The sequence below is a fragment of the Protopterus annectens genome, chromosome 7.part0 (assembly GCF_019279795.1).
Source record: "Protopterus annectens isolate FY-2018-M chromosome 7.part0, PAN1.0, whole genome shotgun sequence".
Lineage (NCBI taxonomy): Eukaryota > Metazoa > Chordata > Ceratodontiformes > Protopteridae > Protopterus > Protopterus annectens.
In genome coordinates, this window is record NC_056739.1 from 1,477,576,538 (window position 1) to 1,477,604,117 (window position 27,580).

General features: G+C 42.1%; 1 protein-coding gene across 1 annotated transcript in view; it reads left to right on the forward strand.

The window, feature by feature from the left end:
• The window catches only part of PLXNB1 (plexin B1), a 3,809,096-nt gene that overhangs the window by 2,132,124 nt on the left and 1,649,392 nt on the right, over positions 1-27,580 (forward strand). The window lies entirely within an intron of this gene.

The window sequence follows — 27,580 nt, forward strand, 5'->3', positions numbered from 1 at the left end:
TTGTCATCTTTTGTTAATGCCCTTTATGATGGCTCCACCTTGTTTGGACTGAAAGTCAAAGATACATTCACCAGGAGTCAGCAAGATGGTAACTCTCATGACTTTCTGCAGTGGGAGTACACTTCTCCACAAAGCAAAGAACTTTCTTTAGGAGCCAGAAAGTATGGGAAGACGATGTAGTTCAACAAATCAGAGTTCTTTCAAGCATACTTTAGGTGACAAAGTTCTGCATGGCAGAGGGGAGAGGCAGTTTTAGTGGACTTAAGCCCAAGAGGAAGAGGTGGACCGCACAGCCAAGTTTTTTGTGGGCCATTCTTTGAGAAAACCTTTGTGTTCCTGAATGGTTGCCCGACTGCTGCACTGTAGAGGCAGTTGGTGTCATCTCTGTTTACACCCTGAAGCCTGGCACACAATAACAGATTCATGGGTGGTATGAATAATATCAAGAGTCTATTCACTTCCCTTTTCCTTCCCACCATGAGTAGCGAAGAAAGTCCCCAGTGTTCCACTCAATCAATGGGATTTAGCAGCCACAGAAATTCCAAAGCTTCTAGAAAGAGTAATCCAACTGGTCCTCTGCGAACAGTTAAGAGTCCAGAGTTGTCTACTCCATGTTCTTTTTAGTACTGAAGAAAACCAGAGACCTCAGACCCATTTTGGATCGCAGCCACCTAAACCAGTTTGTAAGACAAAATTCTGGATGATCAGGGTTCAGTCCAGTTAATCTCTTCTGAGGAAAGATGATTGTATGTGCTGTGTAGCTTTCTAGGACATTTACTGTCATATCAAAATAGCAAAGCACTCCTGGAGATTCATCCGCTTCAGGCTGGGAGCCAGTCACCTTCAGTTCAGAGCATTGCCATTTGGTCTCACCACAGCTTCCAGGGCGTTCACCAAAGTCATTGCAGTAGTATCGGCACACCCGCTCCTGTGAGGGATTCGGGTCTTTCCTTTTCTTGACCACTGACTTCTCACTGCCTCCACTGTGCATCTCCTTATCGTACACAGGGATCATGTACTCCAGCTGCTTCTGAAACTAGAAATTTCCATAAATCTACCAAAATGTCATCTGGCTCAACTCTAGTATAGAATGCCACCTAAACACCAGAATTCAGATAGTCAGCCTTCCCCAGTCAGGGTCTAGTCACTTCGGATAACAGCTCTTCACGTCCTACACCACCAGTGAGTCTAAGCCTACATCTCTTGGGTCTCATGACATCTGCAGTTGTAATGATTCCATTAGCCAGATATTTCATGAGCGTGCTACAGTGGACCTTAGCAGTTCAATGGTCCCAATCCACACACCAGCTTCATTCAAAAATTTGTATTACACATCTGTACAAAGTGCATATCTTGGTGGCTCACATCCCAGTGTGTTACTGAAGGACACCTTTTTCAGATGTTTTTGCCTATAGCAACAATGACCTGGGACATATTCATTTGTGTGTGTGTGTGTGGGGGGGCTTTTTGAAGGGAAAAATGGTCCATGGTTCCTGGTCAGCAGCTGAGGTCAACCTTCACATCGACATCTTAGAGATGAGGGTAGTCCTCTTAGCATTGTAGGCATTTTGGGACCTCCTCCCCAAGGCGGTGATATCCATATAGATGGGGACAACATGACTGTGGTGTGTGGTACATCAGCAAATTGGAAGGAACCCGATCATATTCCCTATGTCGAGGAGCCATGAAGGTTTGGCACTTGGCAATGTTTGCAACATTTTCTGATAGCAATGCTCATCTTGGAGTCCTCCAGTGTACATGCAGACAATCTGAGCAGGACCGTGCTGATGCTTTACAAGTGGTCCCTCAATCCTATAGTGACTAACAATTTTCAGTTGCTGGGGCAAACCTTGCTACAGCCTATATGCCTCCTTCCTGAACAACAAATGCAGTAGGTATTTTGCACTGATCTCTCCATAGAGAGAATCCGTGAGAAATGCTCTAGTGCATATTTGGCCTCCATGTCTTCTGTAGGCTTTTCCCCTTTCATCACTGATGTACAAATTCATACAGAAAACAAGCCATTACAAGGCCAAAGTAATCCTTATTGCCCATTTTTGGCTTTGACAGACTTGTTTTCCTTATTTGTGGGATTTTCTAGAACATTCTCCATGGATGTTGGCTCAATATCCTGAGTTAACTCACTCATCTGTATTGCTTTCTCCAGATCAGGTTGTCATGAAATTAACTACATGGTTCCTCCAGTTTAACTTTAACCAGAGACACCAGGCCTCCCCTAACAGTAGTCAGTAGCCTTTCATTCTCTCAGAAATATTTAACAAGGAAAGTTTACCACGGTAAATGTTAACGATTTTTAATTTGGGCCTACTACAAAGGTCTGGACACCTTTTTAATAACCAGTGCTTTCCATACTTGAAGTTTTGGCAGATCTCTTTGACAAAGGCTCCAACTTCACTACTATTATGGTACAAATAGCAGCAATCTTCAATTTTTATGTTGGACGTGATGACATGTCTACAGCATCCCTTAAACTCTCAGAATCATTTCTCAAAGGTACCTTTCTACTGAGACCTCCCATTAGAGACCCATCTCCCCATGGGGCATAACTATCATGTTACAGTCCTTAACTCAGTCTGCCTTTGAACCTGCCTCCACTGCAGATTTAAAATTTCTCACATAGAAGAGAATTTTTCTGGTCCAAGTAACATTAGCCAAATAGTTAACTTCCACAGGACTAATAACTATGTCTCTTCTATCTTCCTAGACCTGTCAAAAGCCTTTGACATGGCATCTCACACTGACCTACTAAATACCCTCACTGACCTTCATTTCTCAAACTCCACACTTGCATGGTTCCAAGACAACCTCACAGGACGGCAACAAGCAGTCTCTTGGTAACCGAACACCTGTTACCAGTCACTCTTGGAGTGCCTCAAGGTTCTCTCCTGGGCCCACTTCTATTCTCTATTTGCTAACAAACTCCATCTATCAACCACTCGTGCATCACTCATTCAATATGCAGACGACTCCACAGTAATCTGTTCTGCACCCTCTCTGTTGGATCTATAGACTCTTAACTCAGAAAGCCTTTCATGACGTAGAAACCTGGCTCACAAATGCTAACCCAATCATAAACCCTAAGAAGACCAAACTAATGGTACTCCCCCCTCTAACACCTTCTTCATCTCCTCAATTAACAATACTATAATCACCCCGTCACCACACACTAAACTGCTAGGAGTAGAAATCGACTGCAAACTTAAATTTGTTATACACATCTCCCAAACACTGAAAAAGGTGCATAAAAACTAGGTACTTTATACAGGAATAAACACTAATTTGCCAAAAATACCAAAATAGCTATTGCCCAAACACGTTTGATATCCACCTTACTATACACAGCCCCCATTCTCAGAAATCTCAAGAAATCTGAACTACAAAGACTTGAGTCCTGCTGTAATAAAATAGCAAGATATACCACAAATTCACCAGCTAGATTACACCACTTTCTTTCACTCAAGCAACTCACCTGGCTACAACTCCCCCATCTCCTACACTATACACAATTAACAGTGGCCCACAAACTCCACTCAAATCCAGACAATACCATCCTTACAAACCCTTCTTCCACCCTATATTACCAATAGACTACTATGCTCCTACAACAAATAAAAACCTACTTATCCAAAAAAACAAGCAGGGGATTCCCTGTTTGCTAACCACATAGGTAAAATGTGGAATGAACTGCCAGTCAACATTCTCCATAACATCCTTACCTCTATTCAAAACTAACCTAAAACAACACTTCCTTACCAAATCACTCTGCCCATTTTCTACCATTGCTTGACAGAAAACATCTCACTCAGTTGTCTCCTATACATATCTTCCTGACTAATTAAACCCTCAGAAACTATAACTATAACATCATAATTTAACCGACCTTCTAATCATCTACTTTATTCATTGCCTAAATGCTGCTGACACACATTTTGGGATTTCACATATACTGCAGCCTCTTCTCTCTTACTTATCTATATTTTCTCATTCCTTTATAAAATTCCTGTAGTATACTATTAGATTGTAAAATACGTGCGAGGATAACTCACTATATCCCAATGTACTACAGTCTACTGTTATCTCATCCTTTACTGATGTATAGAAGTCACATTTAAGTTACGCAATGCAACTACTGACAGTTGTACTTTGATATGTCTTGCTACATATTTGGATGTTATTCGTATGTGTATGTATATGTACTAACTGGAGCTTTTCTCCCCGGGCCTCTGCTGAAAAGATGTGTCGAGTAGGACTTCCTTGGTAAACAAATGTAAAATAAATAAGTAACCGCAAGCACTTTCTTTTCAAAGTCTCTCTGATTTTTCACAAAGATAGTTTCCCTCAGGACTAATGCATCCTTTTTCCCTAAGGTGGCATCAGAAACTAATGTAAATCAGTCTATACACCTTCCTGTTTTCTTTCCAGAGTACTACAATGAAGGGGAATGCTTGTTACAAGTGAGATGTTCACAGATGGCTCTGATCCTATATCCACAGGACGAAAAACTTTAGAAATGTTGACCAGTTGTTTCCTTTACCAAACCAAAGCATGGAAAGTCAGTTTCCAAAGTAACTTTTTTCCAGATGGCTCTCTGTATTTCCTTTATGTATCAGAAAAATATACCCTTACTTCATAAATCAAAAGCACATTCAGCTAGAGCAATTTCTACCTCAACAGCTTTCAGCTGAGGATTTATCCATTGGTGCAGCCACTTGGTCAAGAGTACACGCCTTTGTGTTTCATTATAGATTGGACCTCCAATCCAGATAACTCCCTCTTTGGCTCCACCATGCTCAGGAATGTCCTTCCATAATACCACCCAAACTGACATCTTGGGATTTTGTCCCATAGGCTTGCACATATGAAAATAGACAACATTGGCTACAAAAGTTATTGTACTTACCATAACGTTTGATCCATGTTACCTGATTTTCATCTGTTTCACACTCCCTCCCTTCCTACCCCCTACCAATTTCTTACCTCTGGCTTTGAGATGGTTGGGTGGATGTTATTCCCTACCTGTGCAGTCTCACTAGACTGTAATTACTTTTCATCAACCAGTTGACATCATCAAGATTATATCATTTTATCTTGGAAGTTTTTTTTTCCTAGGTTTTTTTCTTAATATATTTTTTCAGATTAGTAAGGACAAACTGGATCTGAGCATTTGAGGTACAGCCTAGGGAATTATGGGTAGGGGATGAATCGGGGCTCTGGTTCTGGTAAGCTTTGAGATTGGCACAGAGGTCGGATGCCATTGGAGCTGATAGCCCATATGTTTAAAGTAGATGAAAGTCAGACAACATGAATTTACATTCTTGCTACTTTCGTTTATAATGACTGTCACATTACTTAATTTTTAAACATGAGCGTTACCTTTTACTTTTGAAATAAAAGTTGTATTCTACTTTTGACAACTGGGATATCTGTTGAAATTGCTTTTTACTGCGTTTTTTGGTGGAAAGTTACTTTTATACTACTTGCCTATTTTACTGACTACTACTGCCAGACTTCCTAGGGAATTGGGCATCTTTTTCAGCTTAACTGTGGAACAACTTCCCATTTTCTTGGTTCTGCCTTCTTCCAAATTAGTAAACTGCTTTTGCCACCACCACAGACTGCCTATGACACAGATGGCTGACTATGCTGTAGGTATTTCTGGTTCTTCAAAGCATTCATCTTTTTCCTTGGCTGCCTCTGATGTGCTCCCCACAGCCACCACAGACTGGATTAGATACATTGTCCGGATGTTGGGGTGCCTATGGCAGTCAAGGGAGAGATACTGTTGTCATTCCTGGCAAGAAGGGTCAGGGAGTACCTCTCTCCCTATCCATACTGCTGTGCCTACCCATGGGTAGACTTTTACTAGCAAAAATGGGTCTGCTTCTGCAAATATTCCTGTTAGAAGCAAAACTTTGACACATAAATTTTCCTGACTCAGTCACTTTGCACAGAAGTGATAGTTCCAGGTCTAGTTCAGGCTCTTGACCCTTCCTGTTCAGCTGCTTCTTATGCATTTTAATTTTGTGTATTTTTTTATATATTTTTATGTACATTCTAAAAACTGCTTCAAATAACAGTGTAAATGCACTGTTACTACTTTTTTTTTTAACAAGGTTACCCCCACTCTCAGTTATATAGACGATTAACTTGAAGTGACTAATAAAAAACGAAATGGAATTATTAGTCCCTTAATAGTTGGCAAAGGTCACTTTTTTAGGAGGTAATATAATAAAGGACTATTACAAACAACTCCCTTCTGGGCAGGCCACCACACAACAAAAGGGTGTTTTTACCTGTGGTTCATGCAACTGGTGTCACACCCTACGGACACAAATTGTGTGTTATCCTGGTAACTGTCTGGCATTGTCCAACAGCGCAGTATATACGTTATTAATTATAAGAAACTGAACAATATATAATACTGTGCTATGCAAAAGCATAATATAAATTTTGTTTTTAAGGGATAGATTGTTAAGCAAAAAATAGGATGTAATTTTTTATGGGGATAGGAGAGACACTAAAGAAAAGTGAATTAGGGAGGGCAAAATTTCTTTTATTTTTAAATTGCCTTGGGTTGGCAAGAGAGTTGTAATGCTATTAATTTGCCAACTAATAGAAAATATCTAATGATGTGTGATATTAAAATATATATCTTTTGTTGAAATTACTGTAGTTTACTACATTTGAAGAAGTTTTGAGAAGAATAAGATAGTTTAAAAAAAAACAAAAAAAAAAAAAAAAAATTATAAAAATATTAAACATATACTAAATTATGTATCATTTTTATATATAACTAAAATACTTAGGGTCAGTCAGCAAGTACAACACACATAGTAATAGTACATAACTATATATTTTTTTTTTTTTTTTTTTTTTTTTTTTTTTTTTTTTTTATTTTGTATTTGTTTTTTTGTTTTGAAATTTTTTAAAAATTGATGTAATTTACGTAGACTGAATGAGGCCAGGCTACAAAATGAATTGTGGTTCTGTTTTTTTTGTTTTTTTTGTCTTTGAAGAGCTACTGCACTGTCTCTGTAAACAGCCGCAACTATTTTGTTTTTTTTTCAATTTTTTTTTTTAGGCTTTGTGACTGCATTGACTGCCGAGCATTCTTTTTGTTTTGTTCAGCTGCTTCTGGTAAGAGAAAAAGAGATTCTTAATTTTCTAAAGAGGTTCATGAATTTAAACCACAAAATGATTTTGAAGGGACAGTCTATTTTGTGTCTCTAGGTTTCGGATTCAGATTCTGAGGAGAGTATAGCCTCTGCCAGTCCCTTTGACGCTCTCTCTTTTTGATACAATTTCCAGAAATAATCATTTCAGTGAGAACATAATGATGTTCCACAGTCCTTAAAGAATAAGTATAATTTATTACAGCTTGATTTTCCTGAACCTACTCCAATTCATCCTGTTCTTTTAAGCTTTGGAGGCTGGTTTTGCCACAACCAGTAACTTGTCTGATAGCCAGCCTTCTGCCCCCAAGAAAGCAGATACTTTGTATAAAGTTTCTCAAATCTTAAAAGTTGTATGTTAAACCTAGATAAAATCCAGCAGTTATTGCTCTATTAAACCCAACTGATGCTACACATCTGGTTAAGAACTACTATCATTCTGATAAATATGGGAAAGCTTTAGATAGACTTGAGGAAAATGGTGTGATGTTCGTGTTACACTGCTGCAGTGATTACACTTGGGTTATCCTGCCGTCAGGCGGTTCCCCAGTCGGCCTGAGTTCCAAAGTCTTGGTCCGGCGTCTGTTGCTGTCGCCTCCTCCCTGACGTCAGTGCGACAGGGGTATATAAGATGCAGCCGACGCCATTTTCTTCAGTCTTTCTTGCCACGCGGTGACCGAAGCAAAAGCAGTTCGCAAGTGCCGGTCAGCCGACTCCTGAGATTTTCATTCCGAATCCAGAACCGAAGTCTTCTACAAAGCTAAGTACCCCGTTGGGGAAACTTTTTCTTGCCTCAGACCGATGTCAGTAAAAGTTAATTGTATTTCTTGTGGGAAGCAAATACCTCATAAGGATTTCCATTCCTATTGTATCCCATGCCTAGGCCCAGACCCACGACGTCACTAGTTGTCTGTTTTGTGCTAGGTTTAACAAGCGCACTATTAAACGTCGGTCTGATTTTGCCCAACATTATTTTGGCAGAAAATTCAATTACACCATACCGTCGGAACTTCCGACGACCGGAATACATAAAAAGCGCAAAGACAGGGACAGGCGTCCGAGGCCCAAAACTGTTGAAGCCTTTTCTAGGCCAGTCACCGGTTCTCCGGTTTTCAGCGAGGCACCTTCGCAGCCCTTGACAACCGCTTCTGCAGAACCACAGGCTGCCTCCGACTCCCACGTGGAGATGGCTGGGCCTTCGGACGCTCAAGTTTTTCAGCCTACCAAAACTAACCCTTCAGAGGGATCCGGAGTAGCTGAGCAACCTGCAGCTTCAGAGGGTGTTTTCAGACCTGCTCAGTTAAGCATTAGAAATCCTCTAAGTCTAAGCCTCCTTTAAAAACAAAGAAACAAATACAGAATTCCCCAGGACAGACCTCCATGCTTAAGAAACAAATGCTAAAAATGGCCGAAGACCTAATCACTGATCAGGGGGTCCCATCCCCCTCCTGATAAAAGGCCCAGACAGTAAAAGGCCCAGACAGGATGCAGACTATGACTCATCCATTCAGGTGTCCATTTCTTCAGATTCATCCTCAGACCTAGGATATTCTTTACCCCCTTATGAGGATTCTGATACTGAGGAATCAGTTCCATCAGCCTCTCCGCTTAAGGACCTTACATACCATGAGGGAGCATCTCCATTGGGAAGGCCAGGATTACTCAGAATCCAAAAAAAGGCTCAGAGACTTCCTTTTATTACCTCAACACAGACCCCTTGCCATTCCGCCAGTGTTAGATATTGTGGATGATGTGTATACTGAATCCAGCTTAAATTCTGATTCCTTACCTCCAGCCCCAGTTAAACCTGACAGATACTGAGTCCCTGACTCTCACAAATTTCTGTATAAAAGCCCTGTTGCTGACCCTGAAACTTTCTCAGGGACCCAAAGGGATTAAGGCCTCATCAGCAAAAATTCCAGTTATCTCTGACAGAGATTCCAGAGCATTAGACAGATAGGGAAAGAAAGCATGTACGTCTGCAACTTTAGCAATGAGAGCCTTAAATTGCCAGTGTTTTGCTAAAATATCAGCAATTTCTGATGTCTCAGTTGAAACAAAAAAATGCATCCAGATTCAGATCCTCCTAATTTTAAAGAAATGCAGGATTTATTGCATGCAGCTGAACAAGTGGGAAAACATACTTTGCAATCTGGTTTTGATTCTTTAGAGGCCTCTTGTAGAGCAGCAGTTACAGGCTCTGTCATTAGAAGACATGCTTGGTTAAAAGAACATACGTTACCAGATCATGTTAAAGCAAAATTATTGGATGCACCTTTGCAGCAGGATGTGTTATTTGGAGTTAAGGCAGAAGAGGTATTAAAGAAAATGGCGGATAAGGCAAAATCTATGCAAACGGTGAAGGATTTCTTACAGGTTCAGCCTCCTTGTTTTAGCAGAAATTGGCCAACAAAGAATTGGTCCTTTCCAGTTTCAGACAGACCTCAAAGGGGCAAATACAGACGTCCAAGAGGTAGAGGCCAACCACAGGTCCTTACAGGCCTCAACAATGGGGTGCACCAGGCCAGAAAGAAGGGGAGGACAGGCCCCAACCATATAAAAAGCAGCCTCAATAACTTCCCACTACAGCTGCCAAACAGCTCTCTCTTGGCAGCCCCCTTGGGAGGAAAACTGGCACTTTTCTATCACAATTGGCATTGGATCACAAAAGACAAATGGGTTCTCAACATTGTATTTCAAGGTTACAGGTTCCACTTTCGCACACTGCCAAGATTAAAAGGAATGCCAAATCTGCCACCAAATCAATGGGCAGAGGTTCAAAAACAAATTTCAGCACTCATGGACATGAGAGCTATTAAAAAGGTACCACCACAGGAGCAAGGACAAGGTTTTTACTCGAGACTCTTTCTGGTTCCCAGAAAGGACAAAGCCTGGAGGCCCATTCTGGATCTTTCTTCTCTAAACACTTACCTGGATGTTCTGAAATTCAAAATGTTGACACTACAGCAGCTTCTTCCCATGCTGGGCAAGAAGGCTTGGCTCATGACCTTGGACCTCAAGGAGGCATACCTGCATGTCCCTATCAGACAAAACTGTAGAAGATACCTCAGATTCATAGCTGGTTCATTGCACTATCAATTCTGTGCACTGCCCTTTGGCTTATCTACTGCGCCCAGGGTCTTCACAAAGTGCCTGGCACCAGTAATTGCATTTTGCAGACAGAAAGGAATTCAAATTTATCCGTACCTGGACGACTGCCTGATTCAAGCAGAGGGCAAGGACATTCTTCTAAAGCATCTGGCATTTGTAAAAAAGTTAAGTTGCCTGGGGTACACAGTAAACGAAAATAAATCAAAACTAGTGCCCTCACAAGAGATAATATTCTTGGGTGCCAGCTTGAACACAACGGCCCAGATGGCTCATCTCACACCAGACAAGCAAGGACAACTGACTCAATACTTTCAGTTGATGGCAACAAAGACCCAACTCCCTGCAAGAAAAATTCTGCAGGCCTTGGGTTACATGGCATCTTGCATACTACTAATTCCATATGCCAGACTGCATATGAGGAAACTACAGTGGTACCTAAAGAGTGTATGGTCTCAACACTGTCAGTTTGGAAACAGTTATACCACTAATTCCTTGCCTTCAACAGGAGTTTTGATGGTGGGCTCAAGCTTGTCACCTCAACAAGGGACAGCCTTTTACTCAACCCACTGCCAGGCAAACACTGACAGCAGATGCATCGGATTATGCCTGAGGAGCACACATGCAAGGAAAATGTATTCATGGCAAGTGGCCCGCAGAACAAAGGCATCTACACATTAATCAAAAAGAGATGCTAGCTGTACAAAATGCCCTTATAGCTTTCAAGGACCTGCTGCTTCCAGGACAACTACTACTAAAGACAGACACCACCACAGTTATGTGGTACATAAACAAGCAAGGGGGCACTCACTCCTACCCCCTTTGCAGACAAGCCATGACCTTGTGGAACACAGCTCTAAACTATCAAGTTCATCTACAAGCACAATTCCTGCCAGGAGAGAAAAACACACTGGCAGACGACTTAAGCAGAAACATCATAGATCCCCATGAATGGGAATTGAATCCACAAATATTCAGAATGATAACACAGAAATGGTGGAGCCCGGACATAGATCTGTTTGCATCCCCAATGAACTGCCAGCTACAGAAATTCTGCACAAGGAGTTACCATCCACACGTATGGAAAGTGGATGCCCCTCTTATTCAGCTGGAAAAACCTACAAGTATTGACTTTCCCACCACTACCTCTCCTTCCAAAGGTACTGTTAAAAGCCAGGCAAGAAGAGCCAAAGATAATCCTGATTGCACCAGATTGGCCAAGCCAGCACTGGTACCCAATCTTAAAGAACTTGGCACAAGAATCACCTTGGATTTTGCCTCAAATCCCACATCTGCTGACTCAGCACAACAATCAGATACTTCACAGCCAGCGAAAGACCTTAATCCTAGCTGCATGGAAGATTCCTTAGTCAAGCGAGCAATGCCTCTCTCCAAAGCTGTTATGGATGTCATTCTGGAGGCCAGAAGGCCTAGTACCAGGAAAGCCTAGTCAGATAAATGGAAGAGATTCTGTGCCTGGAACCAGGCTCACAGCCTTGACCCTCTTGTCCCAAACATTCCTCAGATACTACAATATTTAACTGAGATGCTGGACAAAGGCCTCTCTTTTTCATCCAAAAAGATCCACACCTCTGCCATCTCTGCTCATTACAACACGGATCCACCAATTTTCTCTAATCCTTTGCTAAAACAGTACCTCAGAGTGGCTAAAAACATAAGACCGCCCCGTAGAGCACCTACTCCATCTTGGGAACTCAGCTTTGTTTTGGAAGAATTCACTTTACCTCCTTTTGAGCCAGCTAACAGCAGAATTAAAATATATCTCTTGGAAAACTGCTCTGCTCCTGGCAATAACATCAGCACGAAGAGTTTCAGAATTACAGGCACTAATGGCAGTGGAACCTTTCCTCATTTTCCACCAGGACAGGGTGTCTTTATGAACTAACCCTACGTTTATGCCAAAGGTGGTGTCAAGTGTGGCTCTAAACCAAACTATTCACTTGCCAACTTTTTATCCAAAACCACAGAATAAAGGAGAGAGACTACTGCATTCTTTGGACATTCACAGGCAGTTACGCTTCTACTTGGACAAAACCAAAGCTTTCAGAAAATCTGAGCAATTATTGGTAGCATATGCTGCAGGAGCACAGGGAAAAGCCATTTCAAAACAGACTATTTCAAAATGGATAGGACATTGTGTTTGTTTCTGCTATACACACCATGGGAAACCTGTACCTAGCAGCATTAGATCTCACTCCACCAGGGCAACAGCCACTTCAACTGCCTACCTCAGAGGAGTACCTACCAAGGATATTTTGGAAGCAGCAACATGGAGTTCTGTGCATACCTTCACCAAGCATTACCATTTGCCTTTATACTCCAAATCCAGAGCTGGCTTCGCCACTGCTGTGCTGCAGGGCCTTATAGCCACCCCGATGCCTTATAGAACCAGCCACCCTTCCTCAGCTTTGGGATTTTACCCAAGTGTAATGACTGCAGCAGTGTAACATGATGAACATAGTACAGTTTTGTACCTACCATAAATGTAAATGTTCAAGTGTATACACTGCTGCAGTCCAGGTTACCCTCCCTCCTTCCCCTCTTACTTGCTGGTATGTACCTATGTCTTCTACCCTTTACTACCTATGGGGAGTATTTGCTGGTAACTGAAAGTTGTTTGCTTTTCTTATGTATGTTTTATCATTTGAATTGCCTACCTATTTGGGGGCACCTGACATCTGGGGCAAGAAAAACTGAAGAAAATAGCGTTGGCCGCATCTTGTATACCCCTGTCGCACTGACGTCGGGGAGGAGGCGACAGCAACCGACGCCGGACCAAGACTTTGGAACTCAGGCCGACTGGCAACTGCCTGACGGCAGGATAACCCAAGTGTAATGACTGCAGCAGTGTATACACTCGAACATCTACATTTATGGTAGGTACAAAACTGTACTTTCTTCTGCAACACTTATTTGTAGAAATCTCATTTGCCAAGCTCGTATGTTAAAATTTACATTAGTCTCTCTTGAGACCATGAGGAACGTTTTGGCATCAGTTTCCTCTTCTGAGGAAAATACTTTTGTATAACTTAATTGCTTCTGTTACTCAAGTGGTTACCCACTGTCTAAAATGTGTTTACGATACTGCTGATGCTACTTCCAGGGCAGCTGCCACTGGAAGCGTCATGTGGAGGTTTGCCTACTCAAAATCTTCCAAAGGATGTTAAAGCTGAAATTTTCAATTCTTGAAAGTAGTCCACTAAGGTTATGCATGTTAGCGGGAGTCATTCCCTCCTTTTTAAGTGATTTCCCCCTCATCCCCCAGATAAACTTCTTTTTTCCCCTCCTGTCCTTCAGCATCAAGGGGTGATAGAAGTGGTCCTCCTTCTTCAACTAGCAGAAGGATTTTATTCAAGAATTTTTCTGATGCCAAAGAAAGAAGTCTCATGGAGACCAGTTCTAGAGCTTTTAGTTCTAAACATATTTGCAATAGTGTCCAAGATCAAAATGTTATCCCTTCATAACTTATCTCACATTCTCTATTGGAGTTTTCTGCTAACATTAGATGTAAAATATGCATATTATCCCATTCTTATAGATCCAGATGTTAAGTTTTTTTGTGTCTGGATCACATTGTCAGTTCTCTGTAATTTCTCTGTATTAAACTTTGGGGTATCCCACTGCTCCAAGATTATTCACAAAGCCTATTGCAGACTACAAGGTATTCACATTTTTCCTTGTTTGGGCAACGTGCTTATTTTGTAGAATCTTTTTTCAAAGTGTCAAAAATCTCTCACTTGGGTGGATCTTCTACACAGACTGAGGTTCCAGGAGAACATAACAAAAATCTTGTTCTGCTATAACCTCCTTCACTGCTATATTTCACTTCTTTGGTCTTCCCTCTTTAATACAAGTGTTATACTGCTAAAAAAATTCCATCTGCTACCCTATCCAAAAGACTCCATACCTTTTTCTAGTAAAATGAAAGTCATTACTGCTCTTCAAATTACAAAACTTCATTGTCCTGTACATCAATCTAAAGGAAAGTGGTGACATCCACCCATGTCCTGGACCAGTCCCAGCTGCATGACATTACACCCACCATCCAAACTAACCCTCAATCACTACATAATAAAGACTTCTACTCCATACAGTAGCCATGCATGTCAAATTTTGGCATTCCCCTCTAACCTTCCAATACACAGTTTCAATGCCCACAGCATCTGTAGCAAAATAGTTGAATTGTATGCCTAGATAGTTTCACCACCCCCACATTGTATTAATCACAAAACTTGACTAAGACCAGAAGTTAAAGATGGAAGATATCTTGCCTCCCAGCAATAGTATCATTAGAAAATAAAAGGTTAAATGGATTAGTGGAGTGGATGTAATCTTTCAAGCCACCCTACTGTGTAGTTACCACCCAACTAAACCACAGATGTGAAGTTGTTCTATCTTGCCTTCATTCTCACTGCCAGTATAAGTTTGATATTTGATAAAAAAATTGATAGTTTAGCATAGTAGTTAGTTTCTAGTAGTTTAGCTTAGTAGTTAGTTTTTCTTCCTCTGCTTCTCTGATCCCTCAAAAGTGTAGAGACCCAGAGCCTCAGGTTGCCCCATTGGGTGAGCCCTGCTCTTCTGGGACCTCCCCAGAAGCTCCTACTGAGGAGGTTTCCAGGAAGAAGCTTTGCAAGAGGATGCATTTAGACTCCTCACAGGAATCCAGCATATCGGATACTGACTTAGATGAGTCAGAAGGGTCCCCACGATCCCCCTCTGAAGATATCTCCTTCGGTGATATCTTGGAAATACTAAAACAGAAGGGTGGCTGGAAGCCCATTAACCCTACTGATGATGAGTCAGTACACCTGAAGGCTTTCGGGTCTTAGCCCTTCACCTCTTGGGTGACTCTGCCTTTTGATGAACTGATGGATCTTGTTTCTTGATAGGCGTGGGAGTCCCCAGATACCATGAAACCGGTCCCTCGGAGGCCTAATAAATTTATAATGTCACCCCATGACACTTCCTTACCAAAGGAGTATCCATTGATGCTATGCTGTTGGTGGCAGCCACCAAAAAGGAGTTGTCTGAGACCTCTGCATCTGTTCATCCTTCTAATAGGGATTCTAGGTTCATGGAGAGATACGGAAAGCGCATGTTTAGTTCATCGGCCTTTGCTCTTCGATCCCTGAACTATCTTACACATTTTACTGGACTACACAGAGATCTCCTTAAGGAGTTGGGAGATGCTCTTCAGGGTGCAGAAGTTGCAGGGGTCTCTGATAAGGTAACCTCCCAGCTTGCTACCGTAAATTCCCTTATAAACTCTTCAATGTGTCTGATTTCGTACGCAGCTGATGGAATGAGCACAGCAGCAGATTCAGGAATTGCTCTTAGGAGACGCTCCTGGATGTGTTTATGTTCCTTTGTGGAGCCCTATAAGTCATCCTTTAACACCCCATTTGATGGTTTGTCCCGCTTAGGAACAAAAGTGAAGTAAATGCTTACCGGGTTTGAGGAAGATGGAAAAACACTGTCTGCTGTAGGAGTCTGTTTTTCCACCCCTACCAGACCTTGCCCTAAAGGTCGAAAAAGTGGGAAAATGTGGTTCCATAAATCTCAAGGAGCTTTCTTTGACACACGTGGTGAAACCCCCCTCTAGAGGCAGAGGAATGGGTAATGGAAGATGCCATCCACACAGCAGAGGGGGCCCGCAGAATCAGGGCGACGGAGATCAGTTCTTTGGAAAGCCCCATCAGTGCTCCTGAAAGGAGGCCCGTCTGTCCACCTCTGGAGGCAGCCTGGTGACGCTTATTTTTGTACCCAACACCTGGCTAAAAATAAAAGACCATTTGGTACAAAGCATCATATTCAGAGGATATTCAGTTCCCTTTGCCACCCCTCTAGCCCTTGAGAAAAATCCTGGATGTTCCACCCTGTCACAGAGAATAAGCAACCATAGAAATTGCAAGGTTGCTAGAAAAACACTCATTCAACCAGTCCCAGTAGACCAGAGAGGATCCCGAACTTTACTCTAGGTTCTTTTTAGTTCCATAAAAAACAGGGGACTGGAGACAAATTTTGGATCTCAGCAGATTGAACAAATCTGTCAAAAAAACAAAGTTCCGGATGGTCACGTACAGTCTATACTTCCCTTTCTTGGGAAAGAGACTTGGATGTGCTGAATAGATCTTCAGGATGCGTACTAACACATAAAAATGGCCAGACCATCCAGGCATCATCTGCACTTTTGGCTGGGAGCCAGTCATCAGTTTTGAACTCTGCCCTTTGGTCTTACTACAGCCCCCAGATGATTCATCAAATGCATGACAGCAGTCACTCCTCACCTGAGATGCTTAGGATTCCAGGTGTTTCCATATCTAGACGACTGGCCGCTCACCACCAGCACCGAGCATCGACTCATACAAGCAACCTTAAATCTTTGGAGTCAATTAGGCATTACCATAAACTCAGAAAAATCTGCCTTATCGCCATCCAAACGTACCATTTTTATAGGAGCAGATCTCAACACCGTTTCTATGGCCATAAAGCTTCCAACAGAAAGAGTTTGAGCCCTTCAACAACAAGTCCTGAACCTCATCTCAGAACAGAAAGCCCCAGCTTCAACAATGCTCAAAATATTGGGGACAATGGTGGCAGCAATCATTGCCATTCCTTTCTGTCAAATGCATATGTGTATACTACAATGGCTCCTGTTCACACAATGGTCCTTTCAAGAACTTCCAGTGTCGCACCCGATTATAATGAATGCATGCAAGAAGGATCTTCATTGGTGGCTGACTTCTCAAGTAACAATAGGACGCCCCTTTGTTATATCCACTTCTACTGCCGCTGTGACCACGGATGCCTCCCTGATAGGGTGGGGGGGCATGTTCACTGAAGGACAGCCCAAGGCACATGGGAGAAACACGAGGCTCATCTGCATATCAGTGTCCTAGAGATTGAGATTAGTACTTCTAGTGTTGCAGTCCTTTCAACACTTTCTTTCTCTAGGGATTTTTGCAATTCAGACAGACAAGATGTCTGTGGTCTGGTATATAAACAAGCAAGGAGGAACCAAATCCTACCCCCTATGTCGAGAGGCCCTGACAGTATGGCAGTGGGCAACATCCACCCAGCACTTTTTGGATCCTGGACGCATTTCCAGATCTTCTGATTCATTCAACAGGGGCTGTTCATCCTGGACTTCATACCCTCAGATTGACAGCTTGGCTGCTCCAATTCCAAGAATAGCCAGGTTCCACAATCTTTCACCTGCAGTTCTGAACATCCTAACATCTTCTCATAAGTCATCTACCAGGAAGTTATACCTTAGTAAATGGAGAAGATTTTCCATATGGGCATCCCAAAACAATGTTGACCCATATTTGGCTTCAATTGCTTGAGTTTCTGACCAAGCTTTTTAATGAAGAGACAGCTGCAGCGACCATTAGAGTTCATTTGGCAGCAATTTCTAATTTTTATATTGGCGATCAAGGGGCTCCTATCATGTCCCATAGACGGAAGCCTTTCTTAAAGGTACTATCCATTTGAGACCACCTATTAGATCCCCAGCTACATCATGGAATCTAAATTTTGTTCTTTCTCGAATCATCTTACCCCCCCCCCCCCCCTTGAATTGGCCTCCTCTTGCGACCTGAAATACTTATGGAAGACCATTTTTCTAGTAGTAGTTAGTTCTGCTCGAAGGGTTTTAGAGTTGCATGCATTGTCCATTAAACCCCCATACTTGATTTTTCACAATGACAGAGTATCGCTGAGGACAAATCTGTCATTTTTACTCAAGGTTTCTTCAGAGACGAACCTCAACCAGGCTATAGAATTACATGTTTTTTTCCCCAAAATATACTAATAAGATGGAACATCTGCTGCACAAACTTGACATCCATAGGCAACTTCAATTCTATTTAGACAGGACTAAGGACATTAGAAAATCAGTACAGCTCTGTTTCCTTTTCAGATTCAAAGAAGGGTACTCCTGTGATAAAAACCATGTCAAAATGGTTATCAGATTGCATTTCCTTTACATATAGCTCTGTGCACATGCCACTAAATCATTAAAGGCCCACTCCACTAGGGCTGTTTTCGCATCTTCAACCTTTCTAGCCAAGCTACCCATAGATTCCATTTGTGCAGCAGCCACATGGTGTACACCTCATACCTTTATCGCTCATTACAAATTGGATAAGGGCCTTCAGGGACAGGGCCTCCTTTGGTTCCACGGTTCTGAGGAATATACTTCCATGAGCCACCCAAGAAAGATGGTGCTTGGGATGCTAACCTGTCAGTGAGAATGAAGCATAGATAGAACAACTTCACATAAAGAAGTTATGTACTCACCATAACGTTCCATGTGAGTTTGTTCATCTCGCCTTCATTCTTAGTCCCACCCACCAAATCCCCTATCAAGAATTCTTGAGGACCGGGAAGTTGAGACAAATCTTGGTGATATTTAGTCCTTATCTACTGTATTCTTGTGTCTTCCTACCGGGGTATTTATTTATCAGTATAGTTGGCTGCAAACAAGATCTGAGGGAAGCACCAATGCATCATGGGTAAGGGAGTAGGCCACGAGCTGGTTGAAGATCTCAAGCTTTTGCATTTGGCCGAGTTGGAGCTTCGAACCCATCAGTGAGAATGAAGGCAAGATGAACAACTTACTTGGAAAGTTATGGTGAGTACATAATGTTTTTTAGCAATGGAGAGCTGCTAACAGCTTAACTCGTATTAAATAACCTAAAGTCCTTGTACATTGTAGCTGCACACATCCCTGCATTCTAAACAGTGCCAGTACAGTTGATATTTTAAGTTGGCTATCCTCAACTATTAGCCAAGAATACCTGGGGACCTAAACCTAGACTGGAATATAAAAAGAAAACTGCCCCCCCACACACACAAGATTCACTTCTTTCACTTCACCTAACTAATCTGAGAACCAACCAGACTTGACAAAAAGTCCAAAAAGTGTCCCTCTTGGACAGCATACGAACAACTAACCCAGAAAAAAAAATCAAACTTGACAAAACCCAACTTGATATAGTCAGAGATCACCACCCCATATACATCACCAGAAACTATCAAAAACCCACAAAGGCACTACATTTCAACTCTGTAAGAAACCTAAGTTTTTTTTTGACCAAACAATTTTCAAAAGCACCCTCAAGCAATGTAACTGAAATCCACTCAAATACCTACCAGTAGAAGAAGTTGTCTCCTACTTCAGTAACTCCTCCTTAACCATCCTAAATCAACAAGCCTCAATAACACGAGTAAAATTAAATACTGCACCCTGGTTAACCTGTCAGATCAAAGCACTTGTGAAATAAAAGTGCAAGACCTGGGAACAATGACAAAGAAATGACACTGACCAAATCTCAAAGCATATAGGTGTCTTAGAAAATGTACATATAAACAAAATGTTTTCTTCTCTGCATAAGACCCTCACATAAACCATAAGCAGCTCTAGCAAATTTTAAACAACCTCATAAAACCTAGCAGAAATCTCACTCCAAATCCCTTTCCACCTAAATCCAACAAAGAAAGAAATTCAACAATGCTTTCATGTCCTGCACTTACCTCGGCTTCCTTAACACTCGCCCTCTTCACCCACCAGTGACCCCATCTCTACACCCCAGTGCACTATAAAAACTGTTCCAAACTCTATCCAAAATGTAAACCTACAACATTAGCACTTGATAACCGAATGTTGTAGCGTAGCTGATGTCAGTACATGCTACTCAGTATCTGTCCACCTTAATAGATCCGTAACAGTAAACCATATTCCTGGCATATGGAAAGCCTCCTTCATTATTCCCCTCCACAAAGGTGATGTATGCATCAAGCCATCACTCCATAGCAATTTTCCTGCCACTGCAAAGTACTTGAAAAAGTATTTGTCAACTTAAAATCTTTCTGCTTGCTAACGAGCTACACTCACCTAACCAACATTGCTTTCAACTCCACCACAGTACTGAAACAGCCCTACTACACTACCTTAGTAATGTTAAGCAAAGTAGAAACTCAGGTCATATCGTCTTCTATTTTTTCCTTGACATGTACTCCATGGTACTGAAACAGCCCTACTACACTATCTTATTACTGTTAAAGTAGAAATTCAGGCCATATCGTCTTCTGTTTTTTTTCCTTGACATGTCAGAAGCCTTCAGTATAATTTCACACCAACTTCTGCATAGACTTTATACTTCATTTTATTGGCCAACCACATTCTACTGTTAGTTGGTGTACAAGTTGCCTAAGCAATCACACCCAATCTGCAAAGTGGAAAAATTCTCATTCCACCTTCCTCTTCAGTACCTACGGGTGTCCCACAAGGCTGCATGCTAGGACCAATTCTTTTCAGTATTATCAGAAACATGCCAAAAATTCATAAAATATGCAGATGACTCTGCCTTAGTCTGCACAGCCTATAGCCAATCTACCCTACAAACCATCATACGGGGAAGTTTTCACCTTTGTTGAATATTGAATAAGAAAATTCCAACTGCACCTAAACCCAAAGAAAACCAAATTACTTTCATCCCTTCCCAGAAGTAAACATGGAAATAATTGGTAATCTCAATATACTCTCCACAAACAGGTCATAAATGCCAAATTATTAGGAATTACCATCGACAAAAAGTTAAAATTTGACCTTCACAAAGACTGTTTAAAAAAAAAAAGACAATAAGATAGGTTCACTGCACTGGGCAAAACATTTTTTAAACTGTCATAGTAGGAAACTAGCGGCCACCTACCTTCTAACCATCCTCCTCTATTTAGAAATCTCCACTCGCCCACCAGACATAAAATGGAACAGTTATAATGAAATTAGTAAGATTGCATGCAACCTCACAACTTGCAAACATCTCTGCACAGTCTGAAGCAACCTCAGCTGAATAGGATTTCCCCTTCACATCTCTGTTACCTGGCTACTCAAGAGTACCCAAGATTACTATACTACCATTAAATACCTCCTCTCTGGCTTCCCTCATCCACCGGCATTAGTCTAATAGAAATGTATGCTCTAAGGCAGTCAGTCTAGTTCAACCCAGCAAATCTAACAACTATGGAGACTCACTGTTCTCAGCTTCTCAAAAATATCTAACAGTCTAGAACAATTCAAAACTATGCTGAAGGATCACCTGAGGAAAAGCAAAATATATAACCTTTCCTTATCAAAGTACAGCTTTTTTGTTCCCTTTTCTGCTGTCACCCTTGTTCCTTCTCTCTCTCCTCCTTTTCTTTCTCCACCCATAATATCCCCTGCTACACATTATATAATCATTAACAATAGGCATAAATCCTAAAACACATCCTTTCTTGACACCATAAAGGTGTCTGTAGAACACCAGTCCCCTTCCTGTAAGAAGTCACAATAATGTATAAATACTCTGTAGTCTCATTACAGATGTTTAAACTTTGTTTCACTGTGTAAATATTCTGTAGTCTCTTTTGAATCATCCGTTCAGATTGTAATCCAAATCTGCATTTTGTTTTTACTGTATTAATTGTCTGTTAGTGGATCTTTTCTCTCCAGGCTTCTGCTGAAAATAGTCTACCAATCCCAGTAAGACTTTTCTGGTAAACAAAAACAAATTAATTATTTGACTCTCAGGATTGTTTTCCTCGGATGTCAATTGGATATCTTAGGAAAGGTAGATCTGTATCTAGATCTCCTTCTGATTTTTTCCACGCAGATTATGGTCTCAGCAAGAGGATATCCAGGATTTTGAGTCTCATGTCTTCTGCGATTCCTTTAGTAAGACTCTGTATGATAAAAAATCCAGTGGCACCTAAAATCTGTATGGTCACAACATCAGTATCCCCAAATTTTCCCAGTTGCCTCCTCTTTAAACAATTAGCTGTCAAGACAGATGCCTTTTCTTTTCCTTGGGCAGGGATGTTCCTGTAAGGTTTTCCACTTTTTCCACTGACATCCAGGGTACTTCTGAGATTCAGAAGAAATTCCCCAAGATCATTGTGTTGACTTTTGTCTGGCCCAAACAACAGTGGATGTCCTTCCGTACCACTGTTGCAGTATTCTTTGTAGTAGGGATCCCCTGGCAAGGGCAGCCCGACTTCCCACCAGTGTACCAAAGCCTTTTGGTTGTAAAGGGTATGCCTAACATCACACCTGTGCTCCTTGTGCAACAGCATAGGGCATAAAGGGGATGTCTGGATGTGCCATCCTCATAACTTCTTTTCACAAGTCTGAATGCCATCTTCGTTCATTGTTCTGAATGCCTGTTCATCTGCTGGTTCTACCACTTTCAGATAAGTGCCCTGTTAAGGTTTTTGATTTTATTTACTTTACATTTATCTTGTAATCTGGTTGTTGGATTTCATGTCATCCAGAAAGGGGAAATGCCAGTGCAGGAGACAGATTCTCCTTAAAGGTTATCACGAGCAGTGTTTGTTCTGTTTAGGCACTCCTGACAACCATACGTCTTGCGAGGTTTGTCAGTCCTTTGTCCCTCAAATGTTGAGAAGTCTGTTTTTTTTCCCCTAGCAATTTATCTTGAGAACCAGTGACTTAAGTTGTTTGCTCAGGATATCATGGAAGGATCTTCCTGATCCAAGGCCCAGCCATCTATGAAGAAAAAGGACAAGAATGCTCGGTCTGATTCTTCAGCTGTGCCACCTCCATTGGATATTTCACTTGAGGCTGGTGAAAGCTAGGAGGAGTGTCTTGTTTTGTTACTGGATTCCTCTACAATGACCATTTCAGAGGCTGGCTTGGACCCGACGCCACACATCCATGGAGGTTTTGCAGACATCCACCTCGGCTGTAGAAGGGAAACTGCGGATGGTTATTATTGAAGGGCCTAGAGGTGTTCTTCAAATTTTGGTTAGGGAAGAGGTCTTAACTACCATTGAGTCTGCTCTCAAGGATCCTGAGACTGAATGACAGAGCTTCACTCGGGGTTTGTTTAATGCCCTTATGGGGCTCAAACCTCCACCGGGTGCTTCTGTTCCTGCTCTCCCCTTGTCTTCTACCACTCTTAAGAGGCCTAGGGAACAGAATTCATCTGAGGAGGGTGCTGCTGATTCTGATTGAGTCCCTAGTTTGCTCCTTCCAGATTCCTTCGCCATTGGACTATGGTTTTGAGGGTGAAGAATCTATCGGTCCTGACACTCCTTTATTTGGTAATAGTATTTCCAGAATTATGGAATTTTTCAAATGGGACTGTGCTAAAGTGCCTGATGCTCGGAAAAGTTACTATGAGCTTTTGCAAATGGTGTCTTAGGCCATTTGCTGTTCCTCTGATTCTTGCTGCCTTGCTGGATGCTTTTTCTATTGCTTCTCAGGCTCCTGATTCTCAAACCCCTGCTTCCAAAAAACATGATAGGTTTTATAAAGTGCATGAGGACTGCAAACTTCTTTATAAGTGTCCCTCTACTGACCCTTCTGTGGTGTCACTGGCTTCTGATAAGCCTTCCAAATTGCTGCGTTCTACTAAATTGCTGTCATCAGATAAGGATAACAGAGTCATGGAGAGACTGGGAAGAAGGTGTATACTTCTGCTACTGTAGCCTTTAGGACTGTTAACTGTACATGACTAGGTATGTTTTGGCTCTTCTCTGTCAAGCCTGTCTGGCTATTTATGATCTCCCTGATTCTGAGGGGAAGGCCTGTGCTCTTGCTTTGTTTGGGGCATCCTCCCAAGTAGCTCACCATTCCATTAAATGCAGCTAATGCTTCATCTAGGGCTGCTGCTTTTGGATCTGTTTTGAGGATGTATCCCTGGCTCAGACTTCAGCCTTTACCTAATGATATCAAGGCTAAACTGATGGATGCTCCTCTGGGTACTCAACAGTAATATGGTGATTCTGCTGCAGTTTAAATCCCTGCAAAAAAAAAGACAGAGCCTTACAGGAGTTGAAACATATTTTTGTTTCCCCTTTGCTCAAGTTTCAGAGAAATTATCCTAATAAGCCTGCCTTTGTCTGTAGACAGTCCCACCCACCCCAAAGGTAAAAAGGTTGGTAAAAGGACTCTGCCCACTAAAGCTACCCAAACTCCTATTCGGAAGCCTCCTTTTCCTGACAAACCAGCTGCTGTCTGTCCTGTTCTTATCAGTCACATTCCTCTTTCTCTGTCTCTTTTCCTGTTCCTTCCTATTTCGGTAAAAATCATTCGACACCTGTGTTCTTTCCATAATACACCAGGATTATTGCATGGTTTAGAAATCTCTTCCCCACCCTTTTTGGGCATTCCTCCACCTCCTCAGGAACAGTTGCCCTTTTCTCCAGAAGTGCCTCAGGGCCTGTTGGCTCAATGAACAATTCGAGGTCCCAAACTCTCACAGGGAGAAGGGGGTTTTACTCCAGAATGTTCTTGGCCCCCAGAAAAGAAGTCTTCAGGAGATCCATACTGGATCTTTCTCGGCTAAACACTATTTTGAAGGTCACACACTTCTAGATGCTATCCCTTCAAACCTCATTTCCTTTGCTACTTCCTTGGGCTGTTCTAGTTTCTGTGGATCTCCGGGATTATCTGCGCATTCCTATTCATCCCCTTTTCAGGAAGTTTTTATCTTTCTCTGTTGCTTTCTGGCAGTTTCAGTTCTCTGCTTGGCCCTTTGGCAACTCTACTTCCCCCAAGGTTCTTCACCAAATGTCTCGTTACTGTGATTACTTTGTGCAGGCTCGGGGGGGGGGGGGAATACATGTCTTTCCCTGTCTGGACAACCTACTTATTCAGGGCTCCTCCTCAAGAGATCTTACTTCAGCATCTATACTTTACCATTTCTCTCTTGCAAAGCCTGGGGTTTACAGTGAATTTCCAGATGTCATTCCTGACTCCTCCTCAGGATCATGTTTTTTTTTATGGGTTGCAGGAACCATTTGGTTCCAATGCTGGCATCTCTGCCTCCTCCCAAAGCCTTAACTCTTATTGCTTTCTTTCAGTCCCTTCTTTCTCCAGCATCAGTAACAGCCAGAGAATTTCTGAGGGCTCTGGGTCATATGGTTTCCACCATTCCTATGCTACCTCTAGCCGAGCTCCACATGAGCAAGCTTTGGTGGTTTCTGAAGTCAGTTTGGCTTCATATTCTCATCCTTGAAATTTTCTAGTCCCTTTACTTCCATGCCTTAAGCTGGAACTTCAGTGGTAGATTCATCAGTTGTCCCTCGAACCAGGGCTTCCTTTTCAACCTCCAATCTCCTCTCAGGAATGAGAATGGGGGGGGGGGCTCCTTTGGCCCTCTGAAAGTAGAGGGCCTTTGATTACTTCGACAAAAGAAAGATCACATCAATATAAAAGAGATTATAGCTCTTCTGCTGACTCTTCAGGCTTTTCATTCTCTTCCAGGGTCTCTCCTGATTCTCAGACAAAACCACAATAATGTGATCTGTCAACAAGCAAGGTCTTATCTCCTGTGCAGGTCAGCCCTTCAGGTTTGGGAGCTAGCTGTCTAGTATCAAGTGTGACCCTTCAGGCAGTTTACATTCCCTCAGATTTGAACATAGTGGCAGTCTCTCTGTGCAGGTCCATAACACTGTCCCACAAGTGGGTGCTTCACAGGGATGAGTTTCTGGACATTGTTTACCAGTGGGTGGTACTCAAGTAGATCAGTTTGCCTCCCCTCTGAATAGATAACTTCCTCTAATTTGTGCCAGAGTACCATGCTGTCTGGCCTGGAAGGTGGACGCCCTCTGTTTTTCTTGGAAGGGGATGTTTCTTTATGCCTTCCCTCCCCTCCCTCTCATTCTGAAAGTCCTGTCCAAGATGAATCAGGACACTCCCAAAATCTTGCTGGTGACTCCCTTTTGGCTTAGAAGGCATTAGTTCCCCTCCTTTTCTGTACCTTGCCAAGGGAAGTAATCACAAGTTATCTCAGTTTAGACCTACTCACACAAGACAAGGGGTCTCTCATCCATCCCCACCTGTCCACACTTCAACTGACATTGTGGTCGATAGGGTTTTGATCCCTTACAGACACCTTTTTTCTGAGGATGTGCTTTGGGTCCTGGAAGAGGCCAGAAAACCCCTACTAGGAAATCTTATTTATCCAAACGGAAGAGGTTTCCTGTTTGGTGTCTTTCTAGTAACCTGGATCCACTTACTGTGGATGTTTTGGTTCTTTCTTTGTGTGAATTGCTCAATATTGGGTTGGCCTATTCTTTTGTTAAGGCCATTTATCAGCTATCTCAGCTTGTCTGCATTTGACTCCCCATTTAGCCTCTAGAGTTGAGTCCAGACAATTTCTTAAAGGTGTCCTTCACATTAGGCCTCCCAGGAAACCTGCCCCCTCCTTCTCCTGGGGCCTTAATTTTGTTTTTGAAAATTTGACTCTGGCTCCTTTTGAGCCTGCTGCTTCAGCTTCCTTACAGCATTGTTCTTGGAATAATGTTGTTCTTTTGGCCCTTAACCTCTACCAGACAGGTGTTTGAGCTGCAAGCCCTTACTGCTGTTCCTCCTTTTTAGTTTTTCATAAGGACATGGTGCCCCTTTGTACTAATACTACTTTTATGCCCATGGTGGTTAGAGTTCTCTGTTAATCAGTCTATTCATTTGCCCACTTTATTTTCACTTCTCCCCAGCCTGCTAGTGAGAAGGTTTTGCACACCTTGGATTTGCAAAGACAAAGCAAATATTAATTGAATAAGACTAAATATTTTTGTAAATCTGATCAGCTTTTTTTCTTTTCATCCTAGATCTTTAGGTTTGGCTGTATCCAAGCAAACCTTTTCTTTGTGGCTGTCTAAAGCCATTTCTTTTTGCTGTACTTTTCATGATAGAGCCTTCATTCTTCTGTTAAGGCTCATTCCACTAGAGTCAAAAGGGCCTCACTGAGACAGATGCCTGGTGTCAAAGCCATGGCATGAAGCTCAATGCCAAAAAGTGTATTGTCACTTTATGTACCCATAAACAACCACATAGGTGGTAGTCTACTTAACGCCGAAAGTGTGATAAGAGACCTTGGGCCACAGGTGTACAGTAATCTCTCCTTTGATGATCACATCGCCACAGTGGTCAGGAAATCCTTCTATGTGGCTCACCTCATCACAAAAGGTTTCTCATCCAGAAAAAAAGAGGTCCTTGTTCCCCTCTACTCATCACTCAGACCCATTATAGAGTACAACGCCCCTTTTGGTATGTACCTCACAAGACATCTACAACAACTGGAAAGGCCACAGAAATACCTCACAAAGAGGATTACTGGCCTCAAACAGATGCCCTATGCAGACAGTCTCAAAAAACTCCAGCTTTATAGGTTCATAGGTTGGTACTAAGCTATCAGCCCTAGGGCCTATACAAGCCTAGCCATAACAATTCCCTGGCTATTTCTTCC